General features: G+C 40.9%; 1 protein-coding gene across 1 annotated transcript in view; it reads left to right on the top strand.

Moving 5' to 3' along the window:
- The window catches only part of LOC122792280, a 200,631-nt gene that overhangs the window by 768 nt on the left and 182,359 nt on the right, over positions 1–17,504 (top strand). The window lies entirely within an intron of this gene.

Raw genomic sequence — 17,504 nt, 5'->3', positions numbered from 1 at the left:
CTGCAGGTGTCTGGTAAGGTACATCCCAAAAGGGCATTGTACTCAATTATGGGCCTGATGAGGGATGAGAAAGAGGCACGATGACCTCCCCTGATCTAGATGTGAATCCCTTCATAATTAGGTGGGCTATATAAAATGTTTTTCTAACCACTTTGGCCACGTGGTTGTCAAATGAGAGATTGCTATCAACTTGGGTCCCCAGGTCCCTAATTACTTCTTCCAGATTTAATGGAATACCACCTATGTGGTAATTTGTGGGCACTTTGTTTTTGCCAAAGGGGATGACTATACACTTTTTGTCATTTAGCTTAAGGCCATGGCTCTGGCACCAGTTGTCTGTTTCTATGAGGCCCTTTTGGAGGATGTTTGTGTCGGCTGGAGAGTCGATTATGGCGCCTAGTTTGCAGTCATCTGCAAACTTGGTCAGCCACAGTCCTTCCGTGTTGGCCTGTACTTCCAAGAAATATATACCGAACAAGAGAGGTCCCAGGACTGAGCCTTGTGGCACGCCACTTGTAACTGGTTTGGAGTCTGACATGGCTCCAGCAATTCTAACCATGTGGGTTCTGTCCTTGAGCCAGTTTGCATCCCACTTAGTGACATGGGGGTTTATATTTAAGCTGGTGAGCTTATCTATAATGCCCGAGTGGGGTATTGTATCGAAGGCTTTTGCGAGGTCCAGGTAGGCTGTGTGGACCACCTTCCCCTCGTCAATGGCCTTGGTGACTGTTTCAAAGAAATCGACCAGGTTTAAGAGGCAGGATCTGCCCTTAACAAAGCTGAACTGGGTAGGATCCAGTGTCTGTAGGTCCCCAATATCTTCATTTATGAGGTCCATGATGATCCTTTCCATAGCTTTGCAGACCAAGCTAGTCAGGCTTATGGGGCGATAGTTTCCAGGATCCGTTGAGGCACCACCTTTGTGGAGAGGGACCACTGTTGCTGTACGCCACTCGTTGGGTACATAACCTGTAGTAAGGCTGAGATTGAACAGTAGTTTTATGTTTGGGTTTAGCTCTTCTTGGAGTTCATGTAGGACGCAGCCTGGGACACCGTCTGATCCCATTGATGCTGTGTTTTTGCTTTGGAGAGGCGGCTCTTACCTGAGCATCTGAGATGTCAGGAGGGCAGCACTCTGCTGGGATAGATATATGCCCTTTGGTGGGGAGGGAGTTTGCACTGAACCTGTCAGCTAGGATGTTGGCAATGTCTGTGGGTTTGGTGTATTTTTGTCATTTTGGACTAATTCTGAGCATATCTGGGAATTCTCACCCAGGTTGCTAACATAACTAAAGAAAGCCTTGTGATTATCCTTAGTGTCCTGTGCAATTTTTCTCTCGAAGCTGGCCTTAGACGATTTTATGAGTGCCCATAGTTTTTTGCTAATACTGATCAGAGATGCCTTCCCTTTTTGGGATTTTGCTCTGTCATGTAGTAGCTTCCTCCTTCTATTGTATAGTTTGTTTATGGCTGGGGTCCACCAGACAGGACGTCTGCCTTTGGAGGATTGGGTCTTTGTTTTATTTGGGATTGCATGATCCATGCATTCCTGAAGGTGTTCATAGAATGCATTTATAAAGGATTCTGCAGTCTGAGCCGTATTTTCCACAGGCCCGGGGGATTTGAAGGATTCCACCTAGGTTTTGAGGAGTGTGAAATTTGCTTTAGAGAAGTTTTTCACTGTGGTTTTCTGGGCAGGGGGTGGGGTCAGGATGTGAATATCCAGTGAGATTAGTTTATGGTCTGATCTTACCAGTGAGGGATACACTTCTGGTCTGGAGCATAGAGTCCCCATGTTGGTGATGATCAGGTCCAGTATGTTTTCCCTTCTTGCGGGAGTGGTAACAAGTTGTTCCATAGCATTTGAGTTTATAAATTCTAGGAACCTTTGGACTAGGGTGTTGGAGCTGGAGTAATGCTCCCAGTCTATGTTTAGGTAGTTGAAGTCGCCCAATATAATGGTGTTTGGAGAGACCTTCATATTTTCCAGTGTTCTAAGGAAGGCCGAGTGGGGTTCCTGGGTTTGGGAGGGTGGTCTGTAGCAGGCTATAAACTGTAAGGCAGTTTTACCCACTGTTAGTTGCACATGGATAGTCTCTGATGCTTCGTGCTGTGCCACCAACCTGGAGGTGTGGGTATCTTTGATGAATATTGATACTCCCCCTCCTTTTGTGGTTCGGTCCAAGTTTTGGGGCCGAAAAGCATGGTATGAGGTATAACCTGGTAGTGCTGGGGGGCTCTCGGGAGCCTTGAACCAGGTTTTTGTTACTTCACAGATATCGATGTTCTCCATGCTAAGGAGAGTTTCGAGTGCGTGCATCTTGAGGTTTAGACTTCTGGCGTTGAGTAGCACTACTTTTAGTTTCTTATCCCTTGTGATACCTATGGAGGTGGGGTTGTCTTTTGAGCCTTGCCTAAAAAAGGCACTATGGGGGTAGCAAGAGCCTTTGCCAATATCCGAAAGACCAGGGGTGATAGGTGCAAGCCGTCCCTAGTGAAGCATCGTGGCTTGTCGAGCATGTCATCCCAGGCTGACAGGCATTGGATCCCCTTTGAATGACACCAATACTTAAGCCAATTGTTGAAATTGATCATCTTGTCTTCATATTGTGGCATAGTTCTTGGTGAGGGTAAGATGCTACTCAAGGTCAGGGTCATACCAGCCTGGGCTACATGCTCAGAGAGCTCCTCTATGTCTCTTTTCATGTAGTCCAGGGAGGTACATCTCAGGTCATTCACACCAGCATGAACAATGACTGAGTCATATTTGTACTTGCCTTGGAGTGACCTGAGTGCTTGTGTTATGTGGCGGATCCTAGCGCCCGACAGACAGCTCACTGTGACCTTCTCCTTGTTCAGCCTGGTGAGCGGGACATCAGTGTGCCTGACGATAGAGTCACCTATTACAAGTGAATCAGGTGTGTTGTTTAGCCTTATGGGCTGTGACTGTTCGGCACACTGGCTTTGTGAGCTATGTGTTGCATGTGTTTTGTTTTGGGGTAGCAGTTGCTTGGGTGTCTGCTTTGGAGGTCTCTGCTGCTTAGGCAGATTTTTATTTAGAGTTTCCGAGTATGTTTTTGTGTGTTTATTTGTTTGGTTTGCTGTCGTGGTAGGTCTATGTGAGACTGGAATTGTAGTGAGTGTGGTTTCCTTCTCCTCCTGACTGGTTACGCCAGTACTGAGTTGAGAGAGCTTCACCTCCAGTTTAGCTATATGGTTGCATCTCTCACATGTGTTGGAATCTGTTGGGAGGAGGAGAGGGTTGTCTGTGTACATGAGGCAGTTGTAACATTTCCTCAAGATTCCCAGATTCACCAGCTAGACCAGAGAGGACATTGACAACTGACCTTTGGACATGCTAGAATAGTATTGGGAATTCCTTTATAATTGAAAAAAGGGCCAATGGGGAACAAGGTACTCAAGGGGAGTTTGTGAGGGTGTAGTGCTTTTAATTTTTTAGTGCTGACTTATATAATTGCTTTAGTGAGCAAGTGCCAGGTAACTTAAATGCAATGTGTTACAGGTAACTTAAATGCAAAAATGACAAACAGTAACTTTCTTTCAAGTGAAACAAGGAAATAAGTACAGTAAGCAATGCAGATATCACTAGGGATCCACAGAAGCGCTGAAAAGCCACATTTTAGGTGGAATTAGGGATTAATGAGATTGCAATTTACCCTACTTCATTAGGCTTTATGACTGTAATTCCATGTTAATATTAATTAATTTATTTTCTGATTTCCTACTTAATCCAGATGAGTTTTTGGGGTGCTGGAACCTGTCCTAACACTCATTGGGCACAATCTGCTGTTTTCTGATGTAAGTATACCCCCAAGCAACAATGTGTGGAGACTGTACGCTCTGCAGTGCTGTTCTTAAGGGGCTGAGGTTTGAGGAGGGGCACCAGCTGGCTTGACAATGTTTAGAAAAAATTTACAGAAGGTATAATGTTCTGTTCTCTGGTAATTAAATAAGAACTATAAAAATACAATTAAATTACTTGTGCTACTTCATTATTTTTTTATACCAAAAACAGTAAACTAATTAAATGGCTTACCACTTAATAGTTTAATGCTCGGTGAATACATGTTATAATATTAGCATAGCATATCTTATTTACTCAGAGTTTGTAGCATGTTTCAGTGTTTGCCAGTTATCTGATCTGATGCTAGCTGCTCTACTGGTGTGTTCCAGACATCAGTTTCATATAAGACCAGATCAGACATTGCCTTCTAAAGGTGTAGCAGGTAGAGGCTTTTGAAATGTTGACGTTTTTGAATTGAGATTGCAGTACAGTGGGGATCGAGAGACCAGATGGAAGGGAAGTAAGGCCAGGTGTTTAGGAAATGGGTTCAAATTGTTTTATCATGGTGTGGATGGCAGGAGAAATGGGGTAGGGGTTATACTAAAGGAACAATATGCCAAGAGTGTTTTAGACGTGAAGAGAGAGTCTGATCGAGTGATGTTTATGAAGCTCGAAATTGATGGTGTAATGATGAATGTTGTTAGTGCATATGCTCCACAAGTTGGGTGTGCGATGGATGAGAAAGAGAAATTTTGGAGTGAGTTGGATGAAGTTGTGGTGAGTGTACCCAAGGGTGAGAGACTAGTGATTGGAAGGACTTTAATGGGCATGTTGGTGAAGTGAACAGAGGGGATGAGGAAGTGATGGGTAGGTATGGTGTTAAGGAGAGGAATGCAGAAGGTCAGATGATTGTGGATTTTGCGAAAAGGATGGACATGGCTGTGGTGAATACGTATTTTAAGAAGAGGGAGGAGCATAGGGTGATGCACAAGAGTGGAGGAAGATGCTCACAGGTGGATTATATCCTATGTAGGAGGGCCAGTCTGAAGGAGATTGGAGACTGTAAAGAGGTGGCAGGGGAAAGTGTAGTTAAGCAGCATAGAATGGTGGTATGTAGAATGACGTTGGTGATAAAGAGGAGGAGGAGGAGTGTGAAAGCTGTGCCAAGGATTAAATGGTGGAAGTTAAAAAAGGGTGATTGTGAAGTGGGGTTTAGGGAAGAGTTAAGACAGGCACTGGGGGGCAGTGGAGAGTTACCGAATAGCTGGGTAACTACAGCAGAACTAGTAAGGGTGACTGCTAGAAAGGTGCTTAGTGTGACATCTGGACAGAGGAAGGAGGACAAGGAGACCTGGTGGTGGAATGAGGAAGTACAGGAGAGTATACAGAGGAAGAGGCTGGCAAAGAAGAAGTGAGATTGTCAAAGAGATGAAGAAAGTAGACATGAGTATAAGGAAATGAGGCACATGGCAAAGAGAGAGGTGGCGAAAGCTAAGGATAAGGCATATGGAGAGTTGTACGAGAGATTGGACACTAAAGAGGGAGAAAAGGACCTGTACCGATTAGCTAGACAGAGGGACAGAGCTGGGAAAGATGTGCAGCAATTAAGGGTGATAAAGGATAGTGAGGGAAAGGTACTCACAATAGAGGAGAGTGTGTTGAGTAGATAGAAAGAGTATTTTGAGAGGCTGATGAATGAAGAGAATGAGAGAGAGAAGGTTGGATGATGTGGGGATAGTGAATCAGGAAGTGAAACAGATTAGCAAGGAGGAAGTAAGGGCAGTTATGAAGAGGATGAAGAATGGAAAGGCTGTTGGCCCAGATGACATACCAATGGAAGCATGGAGGTGCTTAGGAGAAATGGCAGTGGAATTTCTAACTAGATTGTTTAATGAAATTTTGGAAAGTCAGAGGATGCCTGAGGAGTGGAGAAAAAGTGTTTTGGCACCTATCTTTAAGAATAAGGGTGATGTGCAGAGCTGCAGTAACTACAGAGGGATAAAACTGATTAGTCACAGCTTGAAGTTATGGGAAAGAGTAGTGGAAGCAAGGTTAAGAAGGGAGGTGTTGATTAGTGATCAGCAGTATGGTTTCATGCCAGGAAAGAGCACTACAGATGCAATGTTTGCTCTGAGAGTGTTGTTGGAGAAATACAGAGAAGGTCAGAAGGAGTTGCATTGTGTCTTTGTAGACTTGGAGAAAGCATATGACAGGGTGCCTAGAGAAGAGTTGTGGTATTGTATGAGGAAGTCGGGAGTGGCAGAGAAGTACGTAAGAGTGGTACAGGATATGTACGAGGGTAGTGTGACAGTGGTGACGACTGCAGTGGGAGTGACAGATCCGTTTAAGGTGGAGGTGGGATTACATCAAGGATCAGCTCTGAGTCCTTTTTGATTTGCAGTGGTGATGGACAGGTTGACAGATGAGATCAGACAGGAGGCCCCGTGGACTATGATGTTTGCAGATGACATTGTGATCTGTAGTGAGAGTAGGAATCAGGTTGAGGAGACTCTGGAGAGGTGGAGATATGCTCTAGAGAGCAGAGGAATGAAGGTCAGCAGGGCTAAGACAGAATACATGTGTGTAAATGAGAGGGAGGGTAGAGGAATAGTGAGGATGCAGGGAGTAGAGTTGGTAAAGGTGGACGAGTTTAAGTACTTGGGATCAACAGTTCAGAGTAATGGTGAGTGTGGAAGAGAGGTGAAGAAGAGAGTACAGGCAGGGTGGAATGGGTGGAGAAGACTGTCAGGAGTGATTTGTGACAGACTGGTACCAGTAAGAGTGAAAGGGAAGGTCTACAAGAGGGTAGTGAGACCAACTATGTTATATGGGTTGGAGACAGTGGCATTGATAAAAAGGCAGGAGTCAGAGCTGGATGTGGCAGAGTTAAAGATGTTAAGATTTGCAATCAGTGTGACTAGGATGGATAGGATTAGGAATCAGTATATTAGAGGGTCAGCTCATGTTGGACAGTTTGGAGACAAAGCAAGAGAGACGAGATTGCGTTGGTTTGGACATGTGCTGAGGAGGGATGATGGGTATATTGGGAAAAATATGCTAAGGATGGAGCTGCCAAGTAAGAGGAATAGAGAAAGGCCTAAGATAAGGTTTATGGACGTGGTGAGAGAGGACATGCAGGCGGTTGGTGTGACAGAGCAAGATGCAGAGGATAGGAAGAAATGGAAAACGGGAAAAGCCGAAAGAGAATGATGAGTGCAATCTCGAAGGTGGTATATATAATATGCGGTGGTGTGGAAGGTGAAGGGGGGCATATAAATAAATGCAAAAAAAAAAAAAAATATATATATATATATATATATATATATATATATATATATATATATATACATATATATATATATATAACATATATATATAATGGGTGTTGTGTAACTAATCTGTGAATATATATATATATATATATATATATATATATATATATATATATATATAAAATAACTTAATTTAGTCAAGCATTTCTAGTATTGAATGCCTGTTCTGTTTTGTTCCTCTTTCGGCTTTTCCCGGTTAGGGGTCGCCACAGCGGAACTCCACTCCGCTAATGGTTGGCAGTAGATTTTTTTACGGGTGCCGAGGTGCCAGCTCGATGCCCAACCTTCAACAAAAGCACCAGTATTGAATGCCTGTAATGCAGGCAAAAACAACTAATAATTATGTGATCTCGGAATGTCAGCATTACTTTGTGAGAGGATAAGGTACATTGGGGAGTGAGAATTGGCCCTTTTCCTGCTGTTGTACAATCTCAGAATTGGTATATAGAAATGGAAGGGGTGTTGGAGTGTAGGAACATGCAGCCCCCTGCAAAAGTTTTTATTTTGTTTAGATATTTTGAATTTTGATCTTTTTAGATCGCTCATTTTTAGTTTGATTTTTGCTTTGTCGGTTCTTTAAAGTACACTACTGTATGCACGTGTTTATATTATATGTACTTATACAGACACACACACACACACACACACATATATCTATATATATATATATATATATATATATATATGGATCCTCTCTAAAACCAACTGTCAAAATTCAAATACTTTAATATTTCCCCTTCTCAAACATTAAACTTCAGCAGGTTTCCAACACCAACTTGCTTGGTGTAACAATTAATAATAAGTTCAAATTTGATATTCATATACATAATGTCCTAAAGAAAACTTACCAAAGGCTTGAAGCTGTATACAGAGCCAAGACATTTCTCTCTGGCCCAGGTCAAAAATGAATTGCACGTGGTTATTTCCTACCAGAGTCTACTTGATAACATGGAAAACCCACATGCCCGAAAACAACACTGAGACAAAAACACGGAATCGTCACTTAACCAACCTCACATGACATTGAGGATTTACCGAGGGAAGCACAAGAAACCTCAATGAAGCACATCAAACCCTTACAAGTGTGGAAGGGGAGCTGCACCCCCCCAACTAATTATACCTACACCGAGATCACACTATAATGGGGAAAAGGGTAAACTCTCAAATGGTGACTGACTGCCTCCTTTGCCTAGATAACTTGTCAGTTATGTGACGAGTCATTTAACTGCAGATTTGGTGTTTTCATCTCGGAGTTATTGTTTTCGAGTATGTGGGTTTTTGATCTTATCAGGTAGACCCTTCCTTCCAGCACTTTTATTTGCTGCCCCATCTTCACTAACCTACACAAAAGCCTCCTGGGAGAGTTTGAACAATGCTACAATAAATTCACCAAATTCATTGCTAATTTGCATTACCAGTCCAATTACTGCCTTGCACTCTCAAAAATAAATTGGATGGAATGTCCGAAGTATCTTAAGTTCCTTCAGCTAAAAATGCTCATTCCATAATTCATCAATCAGATGAATACCCTTCTCTACATACCTTCTTACAGTGGTATAACCTAACACACCTCTCCACTCTAAAGATAAATTCCTGGCTCAACAAACTAAATCCCAGAACTCGTCTAGGGATGCTGTCTACTTCAATTATATATCCAAAATATGGAATACCGTACCTGGCCCATTTAGTGAAATAGACAATAAGCTTAGCTTTAAGAGCAACATCCATGCTGATTTCCGAAATGCTAGATTGTGTCAATGCTCCATCCCAACTGGCTTGACTGGCTACTATCCTGTTTACGCTTTTTACTTAACTTTGTGTTCTTCTTCTTACCATCATTCATGACTAGTCTACTCTAATTACATCTTGTTTTCTTTATCTGACTTTAAAGTTCTCTTCTTTTACAAATGCCTCTACCCCACCTGCATTCCTAATGGTCAGAGTGGTGCTACTACTTTGGAACCTATCACATTGCTATAACTTTGGAACACTCAGATATTAAACTGCTTTTGACATTTACTGACTGATTTGTATTGTCAATGTTTAAATCATTATAAGATGTTTATTATGTAAGATGTTTGGTTTTAGTATGCCTGCATGTAACTACAAAATATTTTACCTGATATGTGATTTGCTTAATTATCATGCTAGCTCACTTATGATGTACTCTTAAACATTTATGCTTGTGGAGCTTTTATCCTTGGGCCTCCATTGAAAATGGGTCTTATATGGCCCAGTCAGACAACCCCAGTAAAAAATATAATTAGCCTGATCACCACAGAAGCTTACATTATTAGTAGCCAAGCACTGACAGATTTTAATGTACTCATAATTCTTGAGCATGAACACTTGGCAGGTTATTGCATTTCCTATCAGGGATAAGATTAAGACAAGCAAAGTAAATCTTGTGGACTGTGTAGTAATCAAGAATCCAACAATGAGACAGTTGGTGTTAAGATAATGTGCTTTTTTGCACTTAGGCAGATCTTCTATTCTGTGCATCTGGCATAGTACATTCTGAAATCAGTCACATAAGTTATAGAAATATCCCTGGCAGAAGTCCTTTATGGATTAATAGGTGTGTAGATTTTCCAAAACCACTTAATCTCATGACCATTTACACCTTGCCAGTGCCCTGTCTCATGCCATACCTCTTTACTTCAGGAAGGCTGCACCAGTCAGTCCTGTAGTAAATGTGTGCATACACATCCACTCATCTAGGTTATGTTTAAAGGAAGATAGTGAGTCACTCTGCTTAGCATGCAGGGGAAGTTTATTCCAGAGGCTTGGGAGATGCTGCATTATAAATTTATCCCTCCACCAAGTTTTATATATCTATTGGCAAAGGTTTAGGTCATTGGTTCAAGTACTGATAGAGCCATTGGTCTTGCAGTGATAATAGGAGGTCCAGGACAACCACGTTTCTAATGGGACAGAAAGTGAGGCATAGATCTCCATTCAAGTCTATAGGAAACTGAATGAAGAGATAGAGTTTTCAGCCTCTCTTGATATCACAGGCCTAAATCCCCTGAGATATTTTTGCCTGGAACCTTTAGGGTGTGCTAAATAAAGGACTTCCTTTGAACCACTGCCAGTTGATCAGAAGAGAGGGAGTTATCAACCCAAGTTCCTAGGTCCCGTATTACATTTTCATTTTGTAGTGTTGTGTTGTCTATGTTGTGGGAGGCGTTGTCTATCAAAAGTAATGATACTACACATTTTAGTATTTACTTTGAGCACATTTTTAGTACCCCAGGATCTTATGTGGGACAGTTCATTTTGGAGGATTTGAGTGTCAGAAGGTTATTTATTAATTATTTTTTTGTTTATGTATTTATTTATATGACATTTATTTACAGGGAAAGTCTAACTGGACCAGAAAGTGCCCATTTTCAGCTGAGACCTGGGGAGAAAAGATTCACAATCACCTTTTTAAATCACAAAGTATCATGTTACACTACAAAACATAAGACTGAAAAAAATGTAATGAGAAAAACAAAGAACGTATGTTTCATAGTAGAGTGCAGTGAAAAACAATAACATGAGTAGAGTGCAGTGAAAAACAATAACATGAGTTGGAGAAAATGTGAGGAAAAACTCAGTAGTCATATTTCTTACATAGATTAGTATATGATAAATACTTTATTAGAACTGTCTTGGGTCTCATTTAAAGAAGTGTTAGAGATTGCATGATTAGAGACAGTGAGGGGAAATTCAGTGATATCTTAGTATGAAAGATGGTGTGCATATTATGGTTTGCAGAAGGAAGAAGGATGGAGAGAAGGAGATTATAAGAAGACTGCAGGGTAGAGTCCTTCAGGTAGCTTAGGTGAGGAGGGAAGAAAGAGGTAGAGGAAAGGTCTAAAGAGATGAAGTGGATAAGGTAAGGTAGTGGGAAAAACAAAAGAAAGGAGTCGAGTAGGAGGCTGAAGAGGGTTGTGATATGTAATTTAGGTTGAAGGGGGTGAGTGAAGTATAATGAGGGATTTCAGCTAGTATTGGCACAGGAGCAGGTCCAAGATTTTGGCAAGTATTCTGTAAGGGAACATTTAAAGGTGGGCAGGTTAGAAATAGCTCTGGTGGTTAGAGGTAAGGAGTTCCATTATTTTGCTGCTGAGTATGGGTATAGGCTTTGTCCAGGGGATTTATTTATGGTGAGCAGTTTTATTTTGTCTTCTGATCTAAATTCTTTTAGGGAAATGTATGTTGATTAAAGGGTAAGAGCTGAACAGGCTTATGGTTTGTGTATGATTTTATGTATTGTTATAATCTGAAAGTAGGAGAGGTGGAGGGGAGGGGTTCCATCCAGCTAAGGGTATGCAGAGCTTTACAGTGGGGGGTAAAGGAGGATTAATTAGTAGCAAACTTGGCAATTTTGTTGTAGCAGCTTTCAGGTGAGTTTTATTTTATGGAGGACTGTAACTTTGTTATAATTGGTGTTTTGTAGAGTAGGGAGGGCTGAAGGTTTGTTTTGGCTAAAGTAATTTTTGTGGGTGTGCTCAGAAAATGTTTGTTTTTGTATAGCATGCCTAGTTTTTGATGGGCGTTCTTGATTCCCACTGTTCAGTTGTCTGCATACTCTGTTAGCCAGAGGTTTGACACTCTACTTGGAGATCTGAGAAGTACATAGAAAAAAAGAAAGCTCTCAGCACCAGGACCTGAAGGGCACCAACGGTCACTTTCATACTTTCTAATGCGATGTCTGCAATTTGCTTTGGGTGACTTTAATTTTTTAAATAACTTGCTCTCCATCTTACCACATGGGGTCAGTCTTTAAAGCATATATCTACTGTGTGATGGTAGCGTGGGTAATACTGTCGAAGACCTTTCTCAGGTCAAGGTATGCTATGTGTATCACATGGCCACCATCTGTACCCTCCTTAATGCTTTTGAAGATGTTTACCAGATTCAGTGGATAGGCTGTACCCTTCACAAAGCTAAGTTGTTGGTAATGAGGACCGAGTCTCGATGTCATCATTTTTGAGGTCAGTTATAATACGTTTTGTGACTTTGCAGATGAGGCTTGTAATTGTGCTAGATATGTAATTACTTGAGTTAGTTATAAGGCTACTGTTATAGAAAGGCATCACCACTGCAGTGTGCCACTTTTCAGGAACAAAACCAGTAGCTACATTTAGATTTAACAACTTAAGGAGTGGACTTGCAAGGACATGGATGTTTGACTGTATTAAACAACCAGGGATATTGACAGTCCACATAGAGGAAGCAATTTTGGTCTTGGTTAGCACTTCCAGTAAATGATCTTTAGAATAAAGGGATTCAGAGATTTCATGACTTTGGCGAGAAGTCTTGGGGTGAAGATTTCACTGAATTTGGTTGCGAGAATATTGTCATTGTCTTTTGAGTCAGAGCTGTTATTGTGAATAAGATCAATGTATTGTACTGTTTCTTTGCTTTCTAACATAGCTAAATAAGGATTTTTAATTCATTTAGGCTTTAGAAGCCGCCTACCTTTATGCACTCCTTTAGTGTACCCTATAGATTTTATTTCATTTTTTTGTAGTACTATTGATATTTTCCTTGAATAGGAGTTTTGGATCTTCTATATGATAGGTTCATAGGTTCATAGGTTGGTACTAGGCTATCGGCCCTAAGGCCTATGCAAGCCTAACCATAATAATTCCCTGGAAATTTTTTCTCACAATATTTACTTCTCTTGGCCCCTGTCTAGCAGGGCGACTGACATGATCCCCGGGGTGAATTTCCTATCTCCCATCCAATCATCAAGGTTCCTTTTGAAGAGGGCCAATGAGGTGCTCTGCTTGACATGTATGGGCAGTCTATTCCAGGATATGGGGAGTCTCTGGGTCAGGAACCTATCCCTCCAGCATGTTTTGTTCATTGCGATGATAAGGTTTAGATCCCTGGAGCATGTGGCTCTGAGGGATTGGGATTTCTTTAAGTGGAGCATGTCCAACAGGTCAGGGTTTGACATGGCCTTGTATGTTAAGCAGAGATCGCCTCTGAGTAGACGATATGCCACAGAATATAGCTGGAGTTTTTTTTAGACGGTCAGCATATGGCATCTGCTTTAGGCCTGTGATTCTTTTAGTGAGGTATTTCTGTGGCCTTTCCAGCTGTTGCAGATGTCTTGTGAGGTACATACCAAATGGGGCATTATACTCTGTAATGGGTCTAATGAGGGAATGACCTCTTTTTTTCTGGATGAAAAGCCCTTAGTGATGAGGTGTGCCATGTAGAAGGATTTCCTGACTGTTGTGGCAATGTGGTTATCGAAAGTGAGACCACTGTCCACTTGTGTCCCTAAGTCTCTCATCACACTTTCGATGTTTAGTGTCCTGCCACCTATGTGGTAGTTCATGGGTACATGTTTTTTTCCAAAGGGGATGACTATACATTTCTTGGCATTAAGCTTGAGCCCATGGCTCTGGCACCAGGCATCTGTTTCTGTAAGGCCCTTTTGTAGAATATCCACATCATTTGGGGATTCAATAATGGCTCTCAGTTTGCAGTCATCTGCAAACTTTGTTAGCCAGAGTCCCTTAGTGTTGGCCTGTACTTCAGAGAAGTAGATGCCAAACAAGAGTGGTCCCAGGACTGAACCCTGAGGTACTCCACTTGTCACTTGTTTGGAGCTGGATTTGGAGTCGGCTACTTTTACAGTCTGGGTTATGTCAGTAAGCCAGTTGGCAACCCATCGAGTGACGTAGGCATTTATGCCCAGCTTAGTAAGTTTATCTGTGATTCCAGAGTGGAATGATATAAGGAGTTTCATTTGTTATACAGTTTATTTATAGTTGGACAACCAAGGTGGCTTGCTTTTGAATTTTCCATGATACTTAATTCTGGTAAAGGCCGCTAGCTGTATGCATTTTTCTAAATAGGTGTAGAATTTCTTAGTGAAGATTGCTACAGTATCAAGCTCAGGAATGTACAATCATAAGTGATTTTTTTTTATATTTCATCATAGAACAGGTTGAGGTTGGCATGTTTGTAGTCCTTAAATTCAGTGGGGTCCGCTGTATTGAATTTGCAGAGTTTAAAGGTGAAGGTGACAGGTTTGTGGCACATTTAGGTGTAAAGTAAGTGGTGGTAGTTTGTTCATGTAGGCAAGAAAGTGCCAGTGGATTGAATGAATAGTTAAATTCTAATCTCTTTTCTTGTCTTTTGTAGAAGTGCTGAAGAAAGTGGTATTAAACAGTTGTATATTTGCTTTGACCAGGGTGGGCTGGTCACAGCCATCATCCAAAGTGGGTTTTGCTGTGCCCGTAATGTGGTCAAGATTCTTATAATATATCCAGCCATATTTCACTATGATATATGATAACTACTGCAGTAGAGCTCTCCCTGATTATTTAAAACAATTCAGTGTAGTGGCTCACCCTTTTCCCCACAACCAAACTTGTCACCTGTGCGTTTGATCTTGCTGCAGTAGTTTGGTAGTCTGGTTTACAATCAGGTTTGCAAGCTAGACAAAGATCAACCGACACTTTAAGTGGAGAAATAGTATGTCAAAAATCTAGATTAATTAATCTGTTCCAGAGGGCATTACACACGTCTGATTAGATCATTTGGAGTTCACAAGGCTGTTTACTAATGAGGGGTAGTACTCTGGTGAAACAGAACAGTTATAAGATGATTCACTCTTGCTGAGCTATGCATCCCATAAACCTTAGACTGTGGATCAGCACCATACTGTCTTCTAGGAACTTGATAAATATCTTGTAGATAGCATTGCCTCTAAACCACAACATAAATCTTACTGTTTACCAGCACAGGAAGAAGAAAAAATGCACAGAAGCCACACTGTCGTCTCCAGTAGCACATCTGTCGAGTGACTGAAGTCTTGTACTGTAGTACTCTAAATCTGTAGGTTTTTACAGGGATGTCTCATGGTACTGGTTGCTGGGCTGTAGCTCCCACAGATTCATTTATGTCCTTTTAATTTACAAAAAAAAATAAAATGCTAAAGGTGCAACTGTATTCTGTCTTTGTCACAGAATGGGAGCACAGCTCTTACTGGATGTGTGCAGTCCTGAGTTCTGCAACATTAAAGAAGAATGTTGCTACGCTGTTTTAAAAATCAGCCCAGACTGCAAGTGTGTGCTTTTTTTTAATTTCACCAAGTCTTTTGGGTTTCTAATGTCATGACGGGAATGGACCCCGTTCATAAGTCAAAGTACAATTAAAGTTCATGAAATTAGTGTTGTTTCAATCTTTGATGTCAGCCAAAAGTGCTCTTCGCTGCACCCACAATGTGTCCTGTAATGACTCCTTCTGCAATTCGTAGGGGGTTACTTGTATTGGTAACATGTCTAAATACGATTGTAGATTCCATTTTAAAAGACCCATTGCTCCTACTACTATTGGAACTGTTTGGGTATCTTTCTTTCACATTGCTCTTGTTTCTGCCTGCAGATTATGATATTTTATGACTTTGTGTCTCTCTGTGCACAAGCCACTGTAGTCAGTGAGTGTGGCGATTTCAATGATCAATGCTACTTTTGTCTTCTTTTCGTGGACCACTATATCTGGTTTTCTAGCATCTTTCTTTTGAGCTATTGGTAATGGGTGATCCCATGTGATGTAAACTTCATCATTTTCTATGATGCTTTGTGGCTCATGTTTCCAGTGTTTTTCAGCCACTTCAATACCATAATGTTTGCACAATCCCCAGTGCAACATTCTTGCCCCATTATTATGCCTTTCAGTATACAGTCCTTCTGCCATTAGTATGTCACAACCTGCAACAAGGTGTGCAACTGTTTCCAATTCGGTTTTACAAAACCTACATTTGTCTGTTTCTACCACATGTTCAATGGACTTTGTAAACCAGCATGTACTTAGCCCACTGTCTTGGACCGTCAATATTAACCTTTTATCTGTTGGGTTGAATTTGCCTCTCCTTAACCAGTCCTGCTTTCGTTCTTGTTCAACATGAGGTTCTTCCAGAAGATTTCTATACTTGCAACTATATTTATGCATTTTCCCCATTTCTTGCTTTCTCATCTGGTCTTTCACCTTCTTTTGTTTTTGGCGCATTCAGTCGCTGCCTGATTTTTATCTACTTCTGGTTTGATTTCCATTCCTGCTTGAAGCCGATATGCTTTTGCTAGAATAAGCAGAGAAGTCATCTTAGATTTATTCTCCTCATGTTTCAAAACTTTCACTACGTTTGGGTCTTGCGAGGTCAGCAGATATATGTGGAGTCCCACAACTGCAGATCTGTACATGTAATCAGTTTCAAGGAGGCCCATCCCTCCTTTGGAATGGAGAATATATAATCTTGGTATGGACTGATTTTTATAAATCATTTGGTGAGCATGAAGCATCCTTCTTGTTTTCCTATCTAATCTATCCAACATGTTTTGCGGCCAGTCAATCACTCCAAAACTGTAAATTAGAACAGGAAGAGGAAATTGGTTTATAGCTTGGATTTTGTTCCTAGATGTCAACCCTGTCTTCAGGATTAATTTAAGTCATCTAGTGTTCCTTACTAAGTTTTATTCACATTTGTTCATGTTTTATTGTTGATCTTTCATCAATCCCCAAATATTTATACACTCCCTCTTGCTCCTTTATATCACATTCTTGTCCCAAAATTATGTTTTTCTGGTGCTGCGGTTTTCCTGCTTTAAAGGTTCTTTTTGTACATCTGTCAAGACCAAACGACATTCTTATATCAACTGAAAAAGTTTTGACAACTTGCAGGTGTACTTTCAGTTCCTCATCTGATGAGCTATACAGTTTTAAATCATCAACAAAAAGAGAAGATGAGAAGTCTTTACACATTGTTTTCTAGGAGCCAAATGATAGCCGTGGCCTAAGCTGTTAAGTAGAGGGTGTAATGGGTTAAGGGCAAGACAGAATAGCAGCGTTGACAAGAGTCACCCTGGAATACCCCCCTTTGAATTTTTATCCCTGGGATAGTAATTTGTCCTTTACCATGGATTAATTGCAAAGTGGTCTACCACTGTTTGACTACATTACAGTGACCATGAAACAGTGTAGTGTGTATCTTATACATTTTTAAGCACTCTTTTATCTATAAATGTGGGATATTATCAAATGCTTTTTTGTACTCAATCCATGCCATAGTTAGATTCTTCCCCCTTTTACAGTTCTCCACTATGACTTTGTTTAACAGCAAATTATCCTTTGTTCCATATGATTTTCTTTTATTGCCCTTTTGTTCTACTGCCATAATTGAGTTTTCTTCTAAATTACTATAAACTGTCGGCATCAATTCCTGTGCATAGTTTATATGTTGTTGGAAGACAAGTTATAAGTCTATAATTTTTAGGGTAGCTTGCAGGTACACTCTTAAGTAGGAGCATTGTTTTTCCTGTTGGTAGCCAGGTCAGTGTCTGTTCAGGGTGCACATA

This window comes from Protopterus annectens, chromosome 1.part2, assembly GCF_019279795.1.
Source record: "Protopterus annectens isolate FY-2018-M chromosome 1.part2, PAN1.0, whole genome shotgun sequence".
Classification (NCBI taxonomy): Eukaryota; Metazoa; Chordata; order Ceratodontiformes; family Protopteridae; genus Protopterus; species Protopterus annectens.
Note: the sequence above shows the minus strand (reverse complement) of the source record. Positions and strands in the feature narration are given on the sequence as shown.